General features: G+C 34.5%; 2 protein-coding genes across 7 annotated transcripts in view; one reads left to right on the forward strand and one right to left on the reverse strand.

Annotated features, from left to right (window-relative positions):
• Window positions 1-4,690, reverse strand: part of frmd4ba (FERM domain containing 4Ba) — a 91,611-nt gene extending 86,921 nt beyond the window's left edge. For all 5 annotated transcript variants that reach the window (XR_015494052.1, XM_087257841.1, XM_087257840.1 and 2 more), the window contains exon 1: window positions 4,454-4,690. The gene's annotated coding sequence lies outside the window, so the exon portion shown is untranslated. The remainder of the gene's footprint in view (window positions 1-4,453) is intronic.
• A 3,115-nt stretch (window positions 4,691-7,805) lies between these two features.
• mitfa (melanocyte inducing transcription factor a) overlaps window positions 7,806-22,139 on the forward strand; it is a 42,012-nt gene continuing 27,678 nt past the window's right edge. Inside the window, 4 exon segments of one of the 2 annotated variants that reach the window (NM_001362262.2) lie at window positions 7,806-7,844; window positions 10,595-10,739; window positions 16,707-16,817; window positions 17,157-17,271. The gene's annotated coding sequence lies outside the window, so the exon portion shown is untranslated. 2 annotated transcript variants of the gene reach the window in all.

A 22,139-nucleotide genomic window follows, 5' to 3' on the forward strand; every position in this document is an offset into this window, starting at 1 on the left:
CACTACGGTCAATTTTGGCATACCCAATTCACCTGTACTACATGTCTTTGGACTTGTGGGGGAAACCCACGCCAACACAGGGAGAACATTCAAACTCCACACAGAAATTCCAACTGACCCAGCTGTGGCTCGAACCAGTTGACTTCTTGCTGTAAGGCGAACGTGCTACCCACTGCGCCACCATGTCACCCTATTTTATTATCATTATCATTAATATTATTATACTTAGTATTATAACAGTTCAGTGATGTTTAAGCACAACATGTTTGTTCACTTTCTAAAGATTTTAGTTCTGTTTTTAATTAAGGGTTAGAAATTAATGCTTTGTTTTTTTATGCCGATTCATCTATTAATCTGAAAATTAATCGACAGATTAATCGATTATTCAGTTGCAGCCCTACTACTGACCTTATACTTCAGTGTGAAAGTGCACTCGTTTTTGCGATTGTTTTAGAACTTCCAATTCAGCTTCCTATAGGAGAAATGACTAGGAATAATAAAGTGCAGAAAACGGTCAAATTATATGCTCTACAAACAGGTTTTTGCATGATTATATAAACAAAGCAAAATCATATAATAAGAAAATGTCAGTCTGCAACATCAAGCAGCATAACAAGCTGTTTTTTACATCTACAATTAATGGAAATGAAAGAGACCGAAAGTCTTTAGGCAAAAAGATTTAAATGACTGCACCAGCTCGCACACCAAGAATAAAGTAAATAATCATGATATAAATTTTTATTTATATTTATACATTTAGATATACTGTCACCTCACAACAAGAAGGTCGCTGGTTCAAGCCCCGTTCAAACACGAAAATGTGGATAAACATGAACTTCGATATAAACAACCCTGGGAGTAAGTAAGTAAGTGATTCTATAAAATGTTGTCTATGGGTCAAAGTTGATGCATTCTATTTTGGTGTTTGAGTTAAATTAAATTGATCAAACTGACTATATAAATTGTGAATAAAGCCTCTAATGTTTCAAATAACTCTTGTCTCATGATAATAAAATGTTTAAGGTTCATACGTGTGAAAAATTACATATTTTTATAAAATTTAAATAACACACTTATGTATTTATGAAAATACATTCAAAAATAAGTGCCCATAATAAGTTATCAAAATATGGATGGAATCTACAGTGGTTGAGGTTACGTAACAAAAATTTAAATTAAATAGTATTTTGGGACCGCATCGTGTCTTGAAATTATTTTGTAGTCAGTATGCATATCAAGCGTTTTTGGTGTATAAACTTTTTACACAGAATTATATTTTAATGAGTGTCTTCTCGAAGTCATGGCAAAAATGTACTTTTTCTTTTAAAAAAATGAACAGGACATGTTCTACCCTATATATTTTTATGGATTACCACCATGAACTAAAAAGTCATGTGGACAGATTTATGGACTCCCAAATCTTGTTTGGATGCTTTTGTTTTTCAGAGCTGCCTCATAACAATTTAAAGACTCCAAGTTGAGACAAAAGAGAAAAACAAGTCTAAAACAGCTATAAAACACATGAAAGCAATGACCTACTAAAACTTGTAACATTTCACACTAATTTGACACAGATATTCTAAATGTCCACATGATACTTAGAAAATTATAGCAGTGAATGCCACAAACATCCTCAAGCATTATCTAGTTTCATCAGATCTGCAAATACAACATAAAAGCACACGTTCACCCACTCTTTCTGGATGTACTACTACAAATGTACTTTGTACATTTCATCATCTCAACCATCTGATGCCATATTTGCCAGCATGCCTTTCTAAGGACACGGTCAATTTAGACTGACACCAGTGTCCTTAATGCAATAAGGGATCAATTATACGACACCGGGTCACACTTGTGCTTTAACTGAGTAAGTTAAATTGAATTGAACTGAATCCACACACCCCTCTGAGGCATTGCTAGCAACACTAAATGCAGAGGCTTTGAATTGATTTGTACTTCCAAGCTTAAAGATAACGGCCAACCCATGGAGAGAAATTGACAATTGGAGCACAATACCTTAAAGCCATTTTGAAATCCACCTAGTGCAGAGGGAAACAATTGCCAAAAATACCCATTTTTAAGGTACACTTCTAGAAGTCTTCAGTTTACACAGGCAGGGAATACTATCTTTAGTGGTCAGCCTTCCTTTGTTGTGCAACAGGAAGATGAGCTGGTTGTCAGGTTTCACATGGTGAACATACTGGATTTACAACTATATCATATAACATCACCAGTGCAGTGTTAAAAGGTGAGAAACTGAAATCTGACAAAGGTTTAAAGATAAAACTCTGCGAACCAACATACAGTATAGACTGAAATGCAATTGAGAGGGGGGATGGTAAGTGTTTAACGTGTGCTTCAATTAAGCACTCTATACCCTAAAAACCTCCAGAGGAAAAAAAAGCCTTGCTTTTTAATGGTACTTGCCCATTAAAAGCATAGTTCCTATAGACACATCTGTCCATTAAAGCACCCTGATAGGCGAATGCTGAGTATGGAATTTATTAGTTAATAGCTTAAAGGAATCAGAAACACTGACCACATTATTTAATGCATGCAACTGAACAGCCAGATTATAATATTAACAAAATGTCTACTTGATTTTATTTTGTATTCATACTTTTAGTTTTGTTTTTTTATATCGATTGGGTTTAAAAATTAAGCATTTAATCTAGGTTCAGTTGCACAACACTTATTTTTAAGACCAAACGTAAAAATTCACACCAAAAAATTATGTCTCATTTTGCATCAGAGCCAAAAGAAACATCAAAACAATTAGGCATGGGAGGATAACCCTTTTCAAGGTATACCACGGTTTGGAAAAGTCAAGGTTTTAAAACCGAGGTATATGTAAGATTCTTATTCAACATTTTTTTTAAATGTGTTTTTTAAACAAAGACAGCAGAAGTCAATGACTGATTTGAATTATTCAGCCTGACATATTTACTGTTCCAAAATATTTAAAATGTTTCTCAAAATAAAATATATTGTGTTCAAAGAAGAAAAAAAGTTGTAGTTTTTTTTTACCCAGACATTTAAAAAGAATACATTTTAGAGCAGTAACTGCAATACAGTGAAACCATTATCCAAGGTTATCACAATCTAACTGGCCCATGCCTGAAAACAATGCATTGGGCTCAACATTTGTAAAAATCAAACTTGTTTGGTGAGCACCAACTTTAGGTATTAGCATTCACACTTAATCAGCTCATGAACAACATCTGTGTGTTTACACTTGGCAGGTTTGGTGTGTTTGAAATTAAGTGTAAATTTCATTAAATAATTGTGAGTTTTGCCAGTTCTTGGTGTGCACCAAAAAAGCAGACAGAGTCTGAAACCAATGAAATGATTGGTGTCAGCATGCTCAAAAAAACTGATGAAGGTTTAATGCAATTGAATGCAACTCTCTGAATAAAGACATCTAAACTAGCCCAATACAATTTCAATGAAAACAATCTTGCCAAGTGTAAAAACACCCTTAGTATACATTTGTGCTTCAAGCATGCACTGTTATAATATAACCAACTAAAATGAAAAAAGGTGGCGTAAATCATTTGTAACCACACGCACAAAATAAAAAAGTCCTTGTCTTCAAAAACACAAGCCTAATTTAATTTTCATTTTGATTCAAGCTGAATAAAATCACTTGTTCCCAAAAACAAGCCCTAGATCAAAGAATTTTTTCCTTCTTAAATTTCTTATCCTTCTTAAATTTGGACTGAAATGCGTCACTCTTTCACACTCTCAGGATGTCACATGCTTCTGTCTCCCATTGTTTGTCTTTCTCAGGAAGCAGGAAGTTCAGAATCAGCGTCTGTATAGGAGCAGTGGAGAAAATGGGCTTTTCGGTGGACTTTTGTCTTCCTCAGGTCTCTCAAAACCAGTCTGTGTTTCTAATCAACAGCTCTCACATGTGTCAACAGGAAACAAGCATACACATGTTCTCACTCAGGTAGTCTCTCCATTGTTTAACAAGGTTTAAACAAGAAACAAAAACTTGTTGTTTTTTTACCATAATTATGAAAAAGATATAACTCTACACTGAGTAACTGTGAGAATCAACTAAATAAATTAATGTAAACACTTATTGAGGGCTCCTTTATGAGTCAGGTGCTTTGTCAAAATAACACCATATAGGCTATTTGAAATTCAAAAACTCTCTCCACTAAGTTTAAATCATGTCTGTCTGTTGTGTGTTCATGTATAGTAAGATAATGAGCTATTTGTTTTGTATCTCAGATAATAAATAGCGCCTCTGGCACATGCGGTGAAGTTTCTGACATCAGTCAGGTTTACACATCGCGAGACCGTCATGTATAACAAACATACTGTACACATCAAAGAAACTGAACTTCTTTTCCTCAAGTTATTATAATATTGTATATCCAGTATCCCTAAAGCACAAGCACATGCATAACAAGCAGTCTATTCAATAACAAGGGGAACTCACCTCTCTTTATGGTCGGTATTGTTGTGTTCAAGCCCCAGGTTGGCGAAAATCTTTTGTCTTTTTTTGTCACCGGAGGCTAAAATAACTCCGTTGTCTCCGTGATATCGCTTCCAGAGTCATGAACACAAGGAGAAAGCCGGCGTGCAAAGCAATAGCAGCCGGTGATAGAGTTCATGACAGGTTTGTGAGGACTCGGGCAGTGTCGGTGAAGCGGTGTCCGTTGACTGGTTTACCGCTGCCTCTCTGTTCTCCTCCTCCGCCCCTTCAGCCCAGCCGGAGCAGGCGAATCTCCCTCTGTCGTTACCATGGGGATATGAACGCCATTGACTCGCGGGAGCGCGGGATGAACACATACATGTAAACACTGTTCGCTATACGATTGCTATGTTGTCCCAACACAAATTGATTCAGTTAAGTTATTGTGTTTAAAAAAAACTTAGAGGATTGAGCTTAAAGCAATTAAGTTATCCTCAGAAAAACTCGAGAATTGTGTTGATCCTGGTCATAGATAGTTTGAAGAAGCAGCAAAAAATTTGTTGAGTATAACGTTAGCCTACACGGGAAAAAATGCAGGGTTTAATACAATTAATTCATGTTGTCCCAACACAAATTTTAATCTTGAAGTTACTTTAGTTAATTAAGTTCGATTAAGGTAACTTAACAGATGTACGTTGAGTAAACATAAAATATTTAAGTCGTCCCACAAAAATGTGAAGAACTGTGTTGTTTTAACTCGTTTAAATAAGTAGTTTGAACAAGCAGATTTTTTTGTATAATGTGGCTGCATAAATAAAATAAACACAAATATTTAGATCTACAGACACCAAAATAATAATAAAAAAATAAAAAATATATATATTTGTGTTTAATAATAAAATAATAAAAATGTGCTTGACTTAGATGAAATATGAGAAAACTGTTTTGTTTTTGTTCTGTTACTGTTATTGTAAGCAAAATACAATAAAACAAGGTTTAAAAAAAATAATGTGCAGGCCTAAATTTACATTTGAGTTAATTTCACAGACATTTATCTTATTTACACAAAACGGTTAACTTTATTTTATGGAACATTTTATGGATACCAAATCATAACACAAATTAATGCAGAAAGTACCATCAAGTAATTTCTTTCAGACATCCAACATAATGCAAAGCAGTGGCGCAGTAGGTAGTGCTGTCGCCTCACAGCAAGAAGGTCGCTGATTCGAGCCTTGGCTAAGTTGCTGTTTCTGTGTGGAGTTTGCATGTTCTCCCTGCATTCGTGTGGGTTTCCTCCGGGTACTCCAGTTTCCTCCACAGTCCAAAGACAGCATGCAGTACAGGTGAATTGGGTAGGCTAAATAGTCCGTAGTGTATGTTTCCCAGAGATGGGTTGCGGCTGGAAGGGTATCTGCTGCGTAAAAACTTGCTGGATAAGTTGGCGTTTATTCTGATGTGGCGACCCCGGGTTAATAAAGGGACTAAGCCGACAAGAAAACGAATGAATGAATGAATGAATTCAGCATAATGGCATGTTTTTTTTGTTTTTTTTTTGTTGACGTGCCATAAGAAAATGCAAACATACTTTACATTCATATTATTAGTCTGAAGAACTGTACATTGGGCGTCATGGTGGTGCAGTGGGTAGCACGATCGCCTCACTGCAAAAAGGTCGCTGGTTCAAGCCTCGGCTGAGTCAGTTGGCATTTCTGTATGGAGTTTGCATATTCTCTCCATGTTGGCATGGGTGTCCTCCGGGTGCTCCGGTTACCCCCACAGTCTAAAGACATGTGCTATAGGTGGATTGAATAAACTAAATTGGCCATGTGTGTGAATGAGTTTGTGTAGATGTTTTCCAGTATTGGGTTGCAGCTGGAAAGGCATCCGCTGTGAAAACATATGCCGAAGAAAAATGACTGAATGAATGAATAATAATAACAATAATAATAATAAAATATTTAAATGTAAAAAAAATATAAATGTGGAATATAAATCCTGCAAAAATTAGAATATAAGTCCTACAAGCCTATTTGCCAGCATAAAATCTAATTAAAATGTAAATACAAATAATATATATATATATATATATATATATATATATATATTTATATATTTATATATATATATATATATATATATATATATATATATATATATATATAATATTATTATTATTATTTAAATTGTTTTAGATTTTTTTAGATTTTTTTTATTTTATTGTTTTAAGATTTGATTTTAAACACATATTGAGCTTCAATTAGATGTAATATCGAAGACAAAAATCCTACACATATAGTCAAATTTAGACACAAAAGCTGTTTTGATGTCACCGACTCGGTCCCAGTCATTCCACTCGCTGGCCAGCAGAGGTCGCCATCTCCGCACTTCTAGCATTACATCATCCACTTACACTGATCGTGCACACCTGATTCCCATTTCAGTTAACGACCCACGTACCCTTTATAAGCCGCACTCAAACAGTCATTCAGTGTGAAGTCTTGTTCAGCCCCGGTCAGCATTACTGAGCGGTATATCCTGCCTGATCTCCTGTGTATTACTCTAGCCCGTTTCTGACTCTGCTTTGCCTTCTGCCTGCCCTCGACCCAAGCCTGATACATGGACTCTGAAACTCGCTGCCTGCCCTCGACCTAAGCCTGATACATGGACTCTGAATCACGCCGCCTGCCTTTGACCCATGCCTGGTAAATCACTTTGAGTCTGCCGCCAGCCTTGAGACCTTTACTATTACTACTGTTGATGTGTGTTTGCACCTTTGTGCATATTGAGTGTTTGAGTAAGAGTGTGATTAATAAATACTGCATAATGGATCCCTCTGTGTCAGTCTCCTCGTTACATTTGTTTTTGTTTTGTAACTGTTATTGTAAGTAGAATCAAATATAAAAAGTTTTAAAATGCTTTTTAGGCCAAAATTAAAATTAGTTATTTTCACAGACATTTATTAAATTTACACAATACATCAATATGAGGAACTTTATTTTGTCATATGAACACTGCCAATACCAAATAATAAGACATATGTATTATGAACTTAAAGCAAAAGTACCACCAAGCAATATTTTTTAGACATTCAGCATAATGGCTTTTTTTTTTTTTTTTTTTCTTGTTTGACATGCCATGAGAATGCAAACACGCGTTACATTAATATTATTAGTCCAAAGAACTGTACATTTTTATTTAGTCAAGCCTATTTGACAAGTCAGCAACTCTAATTCACCTCAGGTGTTAATTTAATATCAATATAATATCTGCAACACCATCATTAAATTGCACTTTAATACAACATGCATCAGTCATACATACAATACAGACAGGAATTGACAGATGCTCATGCTGATTTTTTTTTTTTCTTTTAGACCTTTTCTGCTTCTGTATCTTATGGAAAAGGAGGAGTGTAAGTGATTGCAATCTTATCTTGTCCGTCGTTGTGATTTCACACATGGCTGAATGACACTGTGATGCCCGCTTTCTCTCCCACATTCATTTGATCCAGTTGATTATCCAGTAAGACGGGTTAATGAGTTCTCTGGTCACATCACAGAGAAAAGTCCCACTTCTCACCTCAGTGATCACAACAAATCACTGGACACCACAATCACAACACACATTAGTCCAAATGAAGGACACATCACCTTGAACTATATTGACTTTTCGATACTGAGTCAAAAGTATAGCTGCATGTGGGCTTTTCTTATGAACCCAAAAATAACAAGAATGTATTTTGTTTAAACAGTTTTGATGAAGTCAAAGACAAACAACTACCAGATGAAAAAGTTAAAATAAAAAATAAATATTAAACATTAAAAAGAAACGAACAGTGACATTAAAATAATTTTAAATATACAAATAAAAATCATTTTCATAACAAAGGTAGTGTTTGTAAGAGAAAAATATATATTTTTAATTTTTTTAATCCTAAACATATCATTTACCAACAAATAATGTAACAAAAAAAAAAAAAAAACTAAGTAACACATCTGTTTTGTCATTGTTCTTTTATTGAATTATTTATTTCTTTTTGGTTCCAGTAGTCGTAATGGGACCAAATAAAAATGTAATGTAAATGTACACAAAAATTGATCAAAAATAGTTATAGTCTGTTGTACAGATCATCATGCGAAATGTAAATATAAAGATGTGGGATATGGTATAAGTAGGCTTTCCAATTTAAAAGGTTTTCCTAAAAAAAAAAAAAAAAGAGAGAGAGAGAGAGAGAGAGCAAAGAGGGAGGGAGAGGAATGGGGAAGGAAGGGAGTGCCAATGCTCAAAACAATAGAAAATCTCTCAGAAAGAGAAACAATAGAACTATACTGCAGGAACAAAAAAGTGGCTTATAACATGCTGGACATTAGGCACCGAATTAGATTTTAATATTACAAAATGAAATCAATCAGTAATAAAAAAAAACAACAATATATGTAGGCCTAACTTTTGTTGTATTTGTCATTGATTGATTTTCTTCTTATTTTAAATGCTTTAAAGTTAATTGTAAATAGTAAATACAAAAATATACACACAGCTTTGTTCTGTTACCATTGTCACTTTGTCCAAAACAAACTTCTCTTTTATAGGCCTGTTAAATTAACAAAACATTATTAATTCATTCTGAATTAAGATATGCTCTTGGCTAAATGGTAGACTATTTGTCCATTAAAAGCAAAACTGAGGAAATTACCGTGTGTCATGCATATATGAACAGTAGTAAATTATAATCCTTTCCCTGATATTAAGAAAACAAAAAGACACGTGCAAACACAATAGAGCTTTGATAAGCTGTAAGTAATGATAAGCTATTGTTTACTGCCATCTAGAGGGTAAAACTGTTTTACTAGTCAGGTAATTAGAAATGTTTGGCTCCATCTGTTGGAGAAACATCTCATGACAGAAAGAGACTAGAGAAGTAAGTAGGCCTATTTGAATTGTTCTACAACACCAGTTCTTTAACAAAGTCCATTTCTATAGTCTTTGACTTTAACCGAACGAATTATAAGTATATTCTGTGTAAAGGCAGCGCAGTCAGGCTAATTGTTTTTGCAGTGTTTTAATGAATGTTTTTATTTTACCTCAAGAAGAAGGATCACGAATTTTGTCAATTTTGTCACACAAGTTTGTTAACAAGCTAACTACAAACACACACATTTACTTTCCAACGCTAAATTAATTAAGCATGATCGTCTCACAGCAAGATCGCTGGTTCGAGTCTCGGCTGGGTCAGTTGACATTTCGAATGAATCGTTGACAAACGTATGCATGCATTTAGTAAAGCTACAAACGAAATTGTAGACATTGATTAAAAAAGATTAAATTCAGATATTAGCGTAGCCTACTTTGAAGCTGTTATTCAATTATTTGACCTCATGAAGATTGGCCTTTTTTAAAGGTTATGCCACAGAGAACTTGATGGTTTTAAAGATGAGTTATTTTTCGCTTAAAACTCTCACTCTTTGATGTTTAAATGTTCATAAGGGTCATTGTAAAGGTTCATAGGTCGAACATAACGCAAAGTCAAGTGTGTTTCATAAAACAGAATTCAAGATTTGTTGTGAAAAAACTAATAAAACAACTTGTGGTTCTATAGAAATAATGTGTTCATCTACTTTTCCTTACATTTTCAGTCTACTTATAGGCCTACAGAATTATACTTCATTATACATTATGCTTTCCTTTTGCCTCAATAGTTTGTGTGCATCTTATGTGCTTGTTTCCAAATGAACTTTAAGGGATGAACGAAAGTCTACTCACTATAACCATTGTCTTTCATTCTATTTGTTTTTCTTGCTTAGGCTACATTCCAACATTCTTCAATTCATCTTCACATTCATCTTTTGTGTTTAATTGAAGAATAAAAGGGTTGAAACAATGGTCGGTAAATGATGATATTTTACAATTTTGGGTGCTATATCTTTAAAGCTTTCTCTTTAAATTAAAAAGACAAAAAATATATTCATTTCTGTCCTTTAGGATTATTTTGGATGTCTTATATACCATTTTGAGGGATGTAAACAAAAACAATGAACCCAACATATTTCCTGTTTTACATTTTTAATTTCTATAGCTTCCGAGAATCCAAACGGAGCCACATATTGATAATGTTATGATAGTTGTTTTAACATTAAGTTATGACTGAATTGCCTCTTGTTACAGTTATAAAGGTTTGATAACAAGCATGTTCATGGGCCAATGACATGGCCACATTAAAATGGTCTACATGAACAGAACCATTCCTCTGAGATGATGGCGTGTGGATCATCTGCTGGACTATTTGTTTTTGTGAGACATAATGTTCGAAGTAAGTAATATATTTCCTGGATATAACATATCTAAAACCAAAATATAATTAACCTCATTATATTTTTTGCTGTAGTTTGGTACCCAACCTCTCAGATTGATTACATGGGAGATTTTTTTTTTGTTTGTGAGCCACACCATTTCTCTCTTTTTGTGCTAAAAGTAAAACAAAGTTGAAATTACAGTAAAATATCTTAAGAGTTGTACCACATAGCTGCCAATTGGGGACTCAGTGTGTCATTTTCTCTTTTAGAGCAAAACAAAAGAAGCAAAGGACCCTAACCACAACTGTGAAAACTCCCATAGAATTTAAAATACTAATACTTATATAATAATTTTATGAATATTCATATTTTTTTAAAATCTGCTTCTGCTTTTCAATCTTTCGAAATATGATATGTTCTAGCCGTGTGGTATGCAGTGCCAGAATAGAAATAAGAATACAGGTCTGTTCACACTGAAAACATTATAACAGTGGCACTTTTCTGCTCTCAGATTCATAATAACAAATAAAAGTTTATGATTATAGTTCAATTAAATTAAATTTATATTTATTTCTATAGCGCTTTTACAATGTAGATTGTGTCAAAGACATAGAAGTTCTAGTGAATTGAAACTGTTACAGTCCACTTTTCAGAGTTGAAGTTCAGTTCAGTCCTAGTTATTCGATGAACTATTTTCAAATGGTGAGGCAACAGCATTCATACAGTACTAGGAGTTGGGATTTTAATATTTGTTTATTTAAATTTTGAAGTTTAGTGGGGAAAAATATGTTTTTATATACAAGTGCAATCATGTGGAACAAACTACCAAAATCAATCAAGGATAAATTAAAAGATAAAAGATTTAAGGTTGTTCAAAAAAATTATCAAAAGATGGTTGTTTAATGAGGATAATCAGTTTGCATGGTGGACGAGGATGTTTTAATTTATACTGTATGTTACTTGATTGTGAATAGGTTTGCGGCTGGAAGGCCATTAGCTGTGTAGAACATGTGCTGGATAAGTTGACTGTTCGTACCGCTGTGGCGACTGTTTTTTTTATTCTTCATTAGTATTTTGAAGCCATACATTGTTTTTATTTAACAGAGGACCACAATGGAAATGAGCCCAGGGCTTTATTGTGTTTTTATCCTTGACAGTTTTTTAACAAATTGTATGGAATACTTTTTGTACAGTTTGTCTAAAATCTGTCAAATAAAATTCAATTCAATTCAATTTAGTTCAGTTCAGTGTGGTTTAATTTTCACTGCTGAAAGTCCAAACACTGAAGAGCAAATCCATCGATGTGCAGCTCCACGAGTCCAAACCAAGCAAGCCAGTGGGGACAGTTTTCTGTAATTATAATTTAATTATTGTTAGATGTGAATGTGTGAATGATTTTTTTTCTCTCTTAGTATTTAAACTCCCTCTTGTTTAATTTTAAGCAGTTTTAGAGTAACTCCCTTGCTTTAGGTCAAACTCTGCTAACAGATTTCATAGTATCTCAAGTAATGCAAGTCCACAAGTTTGACTGACATGATCTTTTTTGAGGGTAGCCTGCAGGTAGCATGCAGGCAGGGAGAAATGCTTTTTTCAGCTTGAAAATTCACACTTTCATTTGAGAAGAATTTTCCTGGAGGCTGTTTGTGCCATTTATGAACCCAGTAGCCCCAGTAGCTCACGTGGATTTCAGGTGTTTTATCTGCCATCTCCGTGTCTTTGGATGACTGGAAGTTTTGTAACAGTGTTTTGGATTTTGGTATTGGGTTGGGCTGCTGATGGTACATGTTTCACAAAGCCTTCATTACTCATGTAAGAACAGCACAAGAGGGTTTATATCATACACAGATTATTATCGCTTGTCACTTTGATTTTACACATCAAATTTCACACTGTAAAATTACCTGTGTGATTTATGGCAGGATCTGACAGTTGTGGTTGCTGAAATGTTAAATTAAGTTGATTATACAACAAAAATTATAAAACAACATAAATTAACCTACTTTCATTTATGAGTAACCAAAAACTTTTTATAAAACAATAATTTACTATAAATATATTTATGTACTGTTTTGCTGATTCAGGCTGAAAATCAAAATAGATTTTCACTGTAAATGTTTGCTTTCCACTACCCATAGTAACTTAACAGTAACTTAATATAGTAACGTTGTCAAAGGGCTACATAATGTGGAGGAAAAATGTAATTACGATTTTTCTGATCAAAATTCCGATTTAATATGTGATTTATAGTTTAATAGTTTAAATTACAAGACATCAACTGCTCCAATCTTGCAGCAGAAAACAATTAGCTCACATTTACTTTCTCTCTGAATTAAGCAATACAATAATATATTCTTGCAATAAGAACAATTTAAAAAGCACAAAACATAAATAAAAAAGATTGGATACAATAACATTATCAATAAAACTAACACAAATCAGGCAATTATAGCAATACATATCTTATAGCAATACAGAAAATATATAAATACAAATATGCAAAAGGTACAGCAGTAGAAAATAAATTAATAAAAAAAATTATTAGAAAGAAATGGAAAACAAAAATAATAAAAAAAAACACTCTCCATTCATTACTAAGCCAGAGGCAGGGAAAAAAGGTCAGCTATTTACACTCACTGGCCACTTTATAAGGTACATCTCTCTGATCGTTAACACACATTTCTAATCAGCCAGTCAAAAGGCAGCAAATCAATGCATTTAGTTATGTAGACATGGTCAAGACGATCTGTTGCAGTTCAAACCGAGCATCAGAATGGAGAAAATAGGTGATTTTAGTGACTTTGAACATGGCATGGCTGTTGGTATTTCAGAATTTTCACGCACAACCATTTGTAGGATTTACAGAGAATGTTTCGAAAAGAGAAACTATCCAGTGAGCGACAGTTCTGTGGGTGCAAATGTCTTGTTGATGCCAGCAGTCAGAGGAGAATAACCAGACTGGTTCCAGTCAACAGTTACTCAAATAACCACTTGTTACAACCGAGGTATGCAGAAGAGCATCTCTGAAAGCACAACTTGTTCAACGTAGAGACGGATGGGTTACAGCAGCAGAAAACCACACCGAGTGCCACTCCTGTCAGCACAGGCTCACCAAAATTAGACAGTAGAAGATTGGAAAAGTGTTGCCTGGTCTGATGAGTCTCAATTTCTACTCTGTAGTTTCATAAGTTTGATCACATAATTTATCTCTTGTGTTTCATTTTTTTAAATTCTATGTTTTGGCTGTCGAGTTATTCACAATAGTTGCAAAAGTACAATGATCACCTATATCTATCTATAAATTTTTAAACCACATCATTCCTCGAACTTGACTTTTATTGGTGCCAGGCCAACATCAGACTTTGCAATATTCAGGGAGGAGAAAGAGCATGCAGCAACCTGTCACAGAAATGGGCACAATTTCAGAATCATTTAAAGTCTGGAAACACGTCATGCTCCATCCTTCCTGTTTCATACTCGCCACAAAGTGCAGAGAGAGAACTCAGAATAACAGCGGCTGGAATTTTCCACTCAGGAGCCAGTTTTGACCTCTAAAACATGCTGTTTAATGCGGTACAGCTACAGTAGATGTAACACAAATAGTTTGCTTTGGCAGGTTGTTTGGACAGTTTCTGTTGGCTTTCAAGCATCAAACATCACCTCCTTTCACTAACAGCAGTTAAATAAGTTTATATAAATATATATTTGTATGTAAATAAGTTTCTAAATGGGTCAAAGATGATGTCCTTTAGAAGTGATTTTACATACAAAAGATTCATAGTAAATCTTACTCCCTAGTGTGTCAAATTACTTTTCATTCATTTATTCATTCATTTTCTTTTTGTCTTAGTCCCTTTATTAATCAGTTAACTGCCAACTTATCCAGCATATGTTTTACTCAGAGGATGCCCTTCCAGCTACAACCCAGTACTGGGAAACCCCCATACATTCTTGCATTCACACACATACAACACCTATACATGTCTTTGGACTGTGTCAATTCACCTATAGCGCATGTCTTTAGATTCTGAGGGAAACTGGAGCACCCAGAGGAAACCCACATCAACACGGGGAGAACATGCAAGCTCCACACAGAAACAGCAACTGACTCAGCCGGTGCTCGAACCAGCGACCTTCTTGCTGTGAGGCGATCACCCACTGCACCATCTGTTTAACTTGTAATTAGATTAAATGAAACAACATATTGGCAAATTTAAGCATTCATTTTTTTAAATAAAATCTTTTGTAACATAAATGCCTTTACTTGACTGGAGACACTGATGATGAGATTGTTTTGTGCACAATTTTTCGAAATGAATTGCACTGTAGTGGTTTGAAGGATTCTAGCAATGATGGATTGTCGCCAAGTTATTCTTATTCTAAATATGCCTGACAAGGTATATATATATATATATATATATATATATATATATATATATATATATATATATATATATATATATATATATGTTTTTTTTTTTTTTTTTCGGCTTAGTTTTTTTATTTATCAGTTGGCATTTCTGTGTGGAGGTTGCATGTGCTCCGGTTTCCTCGACAGTCCAAAGACATATGGTACAGGTGAATTGGGTAAGCGGATCTGTCTGTGAAATCCAGCGCAAAACATGTGCTGGATAAGTTGGCTGTTCATTCCGCTGTGGCGACCTTGGATTAATAAAAGGACGAAGCCGAAAAGAAAATGAATGAAAAAATGTGTAAAAAATAATTCTGCCACTGTGTTATGTCACTGTGCTTGCTGCAGACATGTGCGGCAGCAAAATTCCTTGATTATTACACTGAAATGAGTAATACTTTTTCGTTTTCTTTCAGTCTCAGTACACAATGTTACTACAGAACAGCCAAATTTGAAATAGAAAAATGTAGTGTTTTTTGAGCAAATGCTAATGGTCTAATCAAATTCAATGATCTATGCTAAGCTAAGCTAAAAGTATACTACCGCTGGACGAGGAGATCAGTAGGCTGGATTCAAAAATGGCAAAATTCAGTTTAACTCTGGGCTGGAGGACCTGTAAAAGGAGCCTACTGTCAAAAAACAGGAATGTTCCTTCAACCAATAAAATAAATATTATGTTTAGAGATGTTTAGAGATGTTACATGCACAATTAGCCATTTAGTTTTCTCCATAAATGTATGCTGCCCAACTGAAATAAAACAATGTTTTGAGACTTGAATTGATTTTTTTTTTTAATCTTGATATTTCAATTGTCTTGCTTAAAAAGGATGTTGACTCATCAGGTGGAGGCAAGTCTGCTATTAAAGGGACAGTTCATCCAAAAATGAAAATTTAATCACTATTTCCTGACCCTATGAGTGGTTCCAGATCTTTATGCGTTTCTTTATTCTGCTGAACACAAAAGAAGATAATTTGAAGAACGCTAAAAGCCTGTAATTAAATATTATATACAAATAAAAATATTTAATTACATGTTCAACAGAAGAAAGAAAATCAAACAGTTAAGTAAAGGGTTAGTAAATTAATTTTCACTTTTGAGTGAACAATAAAAAGATAAATTTCTCTGGGTAAAATATTTAAACCAATATATTTATGGTTTTCAGATTTAAATGGTCCTGTTTAATTTATATAATTTTGAATCATGTTAATGAAAGGAAGTAAAATAATTTATTTATAATGTCTATGCATTAATGAACAGCTTAAATCTAATTATTTGCACAAAACTGATTTTTATTCTCTAAAATAGTCTTTTTTCCACACTTTGAGTTTCCTCTTGTCACTTCCTCTTGTTACTTCCTAGTGGATGTTGTTGCACCACTTTTTGGTCATATTTTCCCATTTGTTCCTTTTTGTCATTCATATAAGCGCTCTCTGAGGATTTTTAAAGTTCTGACATGTGTTTCTCTGCCATGTGCACTTTTGGTATTCATGTGTTTCACTTTCGGTGTGTATTTTATGTGTTCGTGCACGGTATATCTAATTGAAAATGAGATCAACCATTTCTCTCTGTCTGCAGATGATGCCAGGAAAAAAATCTTGAGAAAAAACAAGCACCACATCATCTGAAGATCTTCATGCTAGAAGGATCCTAACACTAGATGATGGAATTACCATTGATGCACTGAAGGTAAGGCTTTGGTACATTTTTGACCAGTTTTCTACAAATGACAGCTAAGTTGTTCGCTTTTGGACAGAGACTTAATAAAGCTCGGAAAATAGTTGAATTTGCAGTGACAATCTCATTTGTAGGATCTCGGCCTCCAGAGAAAATTCCACGGCCTGTGTCTTCGGCTAAATAATACTGGTTTAAAAGACTAAACTGTGTTAAATCCATAGGGGGGATTATCTGTACTCAGTGAATTCCTCTCCTAATTTGTGCTCCGTTTCCAGACTTTTGGCGTTCAAAATGTTTAATCCTATTTGCTCCACTACATTGACGTATTTTCATGGCTTTGATTTCTGGTAGGTCCGAGTGGACTACACAAGCAGATAGTGAGAATCTCTTGAACAGAGGCACAGAGTGGTTTCATTGGCGGCAAAAATGGCCCTTCTGATAGAAAGGAACTAGCTGAAAGGATCTGGTAAGGATTTCTCATTTATTTGTAAAATTGTTGAGAATATACTGTAATAATCTTGTGATGGTTATAGCCAATGACACACTTGCTTTACTTGATTTGCTGTAGTTTCAAGGTAATTTGAGCAGTTAGGAATTTGATGAAATTCATTTGCTTTAAAAAATGCAATCCATTTTCAGTTTTATTTATAGTGGAAACATTTTTTTTTTTTTTTTTTACTCTTTAAAATTTAGCTAGAATATTTAAAGTTTTTTGAAAATATTTAAAGCACTGAAAAGAGAAACTACAAATCGTCAAAGTCTTTTGGCGGGGTTTCAGTGCACATTTGGAATGTTACTAGATAAATCCCTACAAGTAAGTATTAATTACGTTTTTCCCCATAATTTCTATACTTCTTTTATGCTTCTGTTTGAGACCAGCATTGTCCTCTTTGATGAGGATTGTATTTAGGGAGCCGTTATATCTGCAGGTGTAATATTAGTCAAATCCACAAGTTTGATTTGCTTTATACAACTCAAGCAATGTCATAATTTGTGTAACTCTTTATACATTGCAAATCGTGTCAAAGGAGCTTTACAGAGAAAACAGGCTAAAATCAAATATCAAGTTTCGTCAATGCTAAATAACTTCATCAAGCACATTCACCTTTACAGGCTGCTGATTATGCTCTATGTTTGGTTCATGATGATTCATTTGAGGTCCATATAAAGGTCGGTCACTGTTATAGAATGTGATTCACTGTGTGGGCAGCTCTACTAACCCCAACTATAAGCAAGCCAAAGATGACAGACATGCATTTCTAAGTTGCTGTAATAAAAATATACTGTTTGGACCCTTAAAATATGCAAAGACTCTTCTATGGCAATGCAAATGCTGTATATGGCTCATAAAAAGTTTACAACAGATTGTTTTGTTGCTTTAAATAACATGATAATATGCTGTGCTGTTTTAAGAACTGCAACATACACACTCAAGTTTATACAGTTTTTACAATGGACACATATTTTCACTAAACCTAAGCCTACAGTTAATTCTAAACCACAGAGTAAACTTAATGCATTTTTACATTTTCAGATAAACATCATTTTGTATTTTTAATGACCACCGCTTCCTCAAAGTAAATCTCATGTTTTACTATCCCTGTGGGGACGTTTAGTTCTCATAATGTAAGCAAAACATAGTCGCACATTGTCTTTAAATATAGTAATAATGTTTGTAAAGAGTTTTACAGGAGATCAAGGTCTTTTGTATAGATTAGTCCATGTCTCCACAAGGCAGACAAACTTTTTTTTTTTTTGAGAGGTACCAGGCAGAGACTGCTGAAGCAGAAAAGTGAAATCGTTAAGCCCAAATGGGTTTGTCCAAAGAATGAGTGAACCCCTAATTAGCTGAAGTACCTCTGACCCGACCAGAAATAAGCAAAGAATCAGCTCAAGATACGAAGACAAAGGCAAACACAGTTCTGCCACACACACACTCAGTTTTAATTCAACCAAGAATGCTCATAATTAGCCGTTCTCATTCCTCGGATATTTAGGAGGACTGCTTTGAAATGGTGACGGGACATGATCCTGTCTACGGGTTTTAACGTCATGATCAACGTTCAAGCTCACGATTCCCTTTGAGACTGAAAACGTCTCAGCATGTTTTGATAGAACAGTCATAATTAATATTATTTAAACTAAAACCATACTGCATCTGATCAGAAACTTCTGATTAACCAATGAATGTGTAAAAATGTCAATGTTTTAAATATTATCATGTTTTTACTGCACTTACCACTTTTTAATAACGAAAATATACATGAAAACTAAAAATAAATAAAATAAAATTAATAAAGAGGTATAAAAAGTCTTCCTTCTTCATGATTATTTTTTAATACTCACGTATTTAAATTTTGGCTCTTCCAACACATTTAAAGAAAAACTGGGACCAGTAAGGCATTTACCACTTTGTAATGTTGCCATTCCTTTTCAGAACACTTAAAAGACATTTAGGGACTAAAGACACCAAGTGTGGAAGTGTTTCAGATCTAATTCTGTCCCATTCTTCCTGGAATTAAGTATTTAGTGGGCAACAGTACGGGGAATTCATTGTTGCATTTCAAGATTCAAAATGCTCCACACATTCTCTTTTGGAGACAGGTCGGGACTGCAGGCAGGCTAGTCAAGTATCTGTATCCTCTTTCTCCGCAGCCAGGACTTTGTAATGTGTACAGAATGTGGTTTTGCATTGTCTTGTTGAAATATACATGAGTGTCCCTGAAAAAGAAGAAAGCATATTGTGCTCCAAAATCTCTATGTACTTTGCAGCATTAATGTTGCCATCACAGAAGTGTAGGTTACCTTTGCCAAGGGCACTGACACAACCCCATACTATGCAGACCCTGGCTTTTGGACTTGTTGCTGGTAACAGTCTGGATGATCTTTTTCTTTTTTGGTCCAGAGCACACGGTGTCTGATTCATCTGAATACTGATTCATCTGACCACAGTACATGTTTTCACTGTGTGATGGTCCATCCCAGATGCCTCTGAGCCTAGAGAAGTCACCAGCACTTCTGGACACTGTTAACATAGGGCTTTCTTTTGGCGCAGTACAGTTTGAATTTGCATTTGTAACTACATATTGTGGTACTTGATTAAGGTTTGCCAAAGTAGTCCTGAGCTCATGTGGTGATATCGCTTATAGATGAATGACGATTCTTTATGCGGTGCCACCTGAGGGATCGCAGTTGTTCAGCTTCTGCCCTTGTCCTTTACGTACTGAATTCCTCCAGATTCCTTGAATCTTTTAAATATTTTACGCACTGTTGAAGGTGAAATATCCAAATGTCTTCCTATCTTTCTTTGAGGAACATTATTTTAAAAACATTTCAACAATTTTTTCATCTATTTGTTGGCAAACTGGCGATCCACACAACCCCATACCATGAAAAACCCTGGCTTTTGGACTTGTTGCTGGTAACAGTCTGGACGATCCTTTTCTTCTTTGATCCAGAGCACAGAGCATCAATTTCTCTCCAAAAATACCTGAAATACTGATTCATCTGACCACAGTACATGTTTTCACTGTGTGATGGTTCATCCCAGATGCCTCTGAGCCACTGTTAACTGTTAACATAGGGCTTCATTTAGGCACAGTACAGTTTTAACTGGCATTTGTGGATGTAACTACATACTGTGGTACTTGATAAAGGTTTGTCAAAGTAGTCCTGAGCCCAAGTGGTGATATCGCTTATGAATGACGATTCTTGATGCAGTGCCACCTAAGGGATCAGAGATCATGGCTGTTTAGCTTAGGCTTCTGCCCTTGTCCTTTACGTACTGAAATTCCTCCAGATTCCTTGAATCTTTTAAATATGTTATGTTGAAGGTGAAATATCCAAATATCTTCCTATCTTTCTTTAAAGAATATTATTATTAAAACATTTCAATAATTTTCTCATGTATTTGTTGGCAAACCTGCGATCCTCTGCCCATCTTTGCTTCTGAAGGACAAGACCTTTCTTGGATGCTGCTATTGTACCAAATCATAATTACAATCAACTGATGACATCGGCTGTTTTAAATCACATAATTATTTAACCAATTTACCTGATTACTAGCCCTAAACTTCTTCTGTTCTAACGTTTTTTAATGTGTTGCAAAAACCAGAATTGGAATACGTGTTTAAGTCAAAGTAAATTTAGAAACTACTTTTTTTTACAATGTATTATGAATAATGCTCATATATAGTTTTTTTTAATACTGAGGAGAAAGTTTATTTGGAAATATCATTGTAAGAAATGTATACAAAACATATAATGTCAAAACTTCCAGTATTCACCACTTGAAAATGGAGCTGAATTAATTTCTCAACCAAAAAATCATTTTGTGACCCATTCTGATAGTTTCATGTGAGTGAATTAAATGCATTATTACTCGTTGCATGGCAGCACTGTACTTATTGTTTCGGCAAGACAGCCCTGCAAATGTTTTCCACAAACAGATGACTTTAAATACCATCAGATTTGAGCTCCACGTGCGAATGGCTTGCTGTTGTCTGCTTGGCTGCTTGGTGGTTGGGTTGACCTTTCAAACTGCGATGCTTCAGGACTCTGTCCGTGTGCATACACAACTCTGGCTTTGTGTAGCAGCTCCAGGAGATGATGAGGCTTGAGGCACTGTACTCTGTCAAAACCTAGACAGCAGAAAAAGAGCTTTTGTTCTGAGAAAAAAAAATGCAACTGGCCTGTTTCTGAGAAGTTGTGTGTATTGGTTTGCTGGCAGGTTTGTCGAGTTGAGTTAAATGTACATTCAAAAGTTTTGAGTTTAAAACGATATTTAAAATGCTAACTCATTGTCACGTGCAAGGAGTCTTTCATAATATAAAAGCCTGTAGCGTATTTAGTTGGTTATAAGTATGTCGTTTTGAGTATACAGTAGCAGGGCTGTAATGTTGTCGTTTGGAAGGCATATTATTACACAAATGAGTTTTTTGGCTTTTATTTGGAAATGACTATCTGTTGTTTCACATTCATTGTATTATAGGATATGCTATGTAAACATATATTAATGGTTTAGTCAAATAAATATGCCAGCATCATATTTTGAAATAAAATGCTAGATCGGTGTTTCCAGTTTTAATGTGCAAGTCTGTCCTTGTATTACAAATGTAATTTTTAAGATTTTAAACACATGTTAAATATTTATTGTCTTTTAAATGGATCATATTTTATTTGCACCCTTATAAAACATTCAAAAGCTGTAGCCTATGTGCATTTAGTGTCTGTTTTGACTAGATGAATTGTTGGTCACAATTAGGTTTCATTAATCAATGTATTTACTAACCTGAACTACTAATGAACACAACACTTGTACAGCATTTATTAACC

Source organism: Danio rerio, chromosome 6, assembly GCF_052040795.2.
Source record: "Danio rerio strain M-AB ecotype USA chromosome 6, GRCz13ab, whole genome shotgun sequence".
Lineage (NCBI taxonomy): Eukaryota > Metazoa > Chordata > Actinopteri > Cypriniformes > Danionidae > Danio > Danio rerio.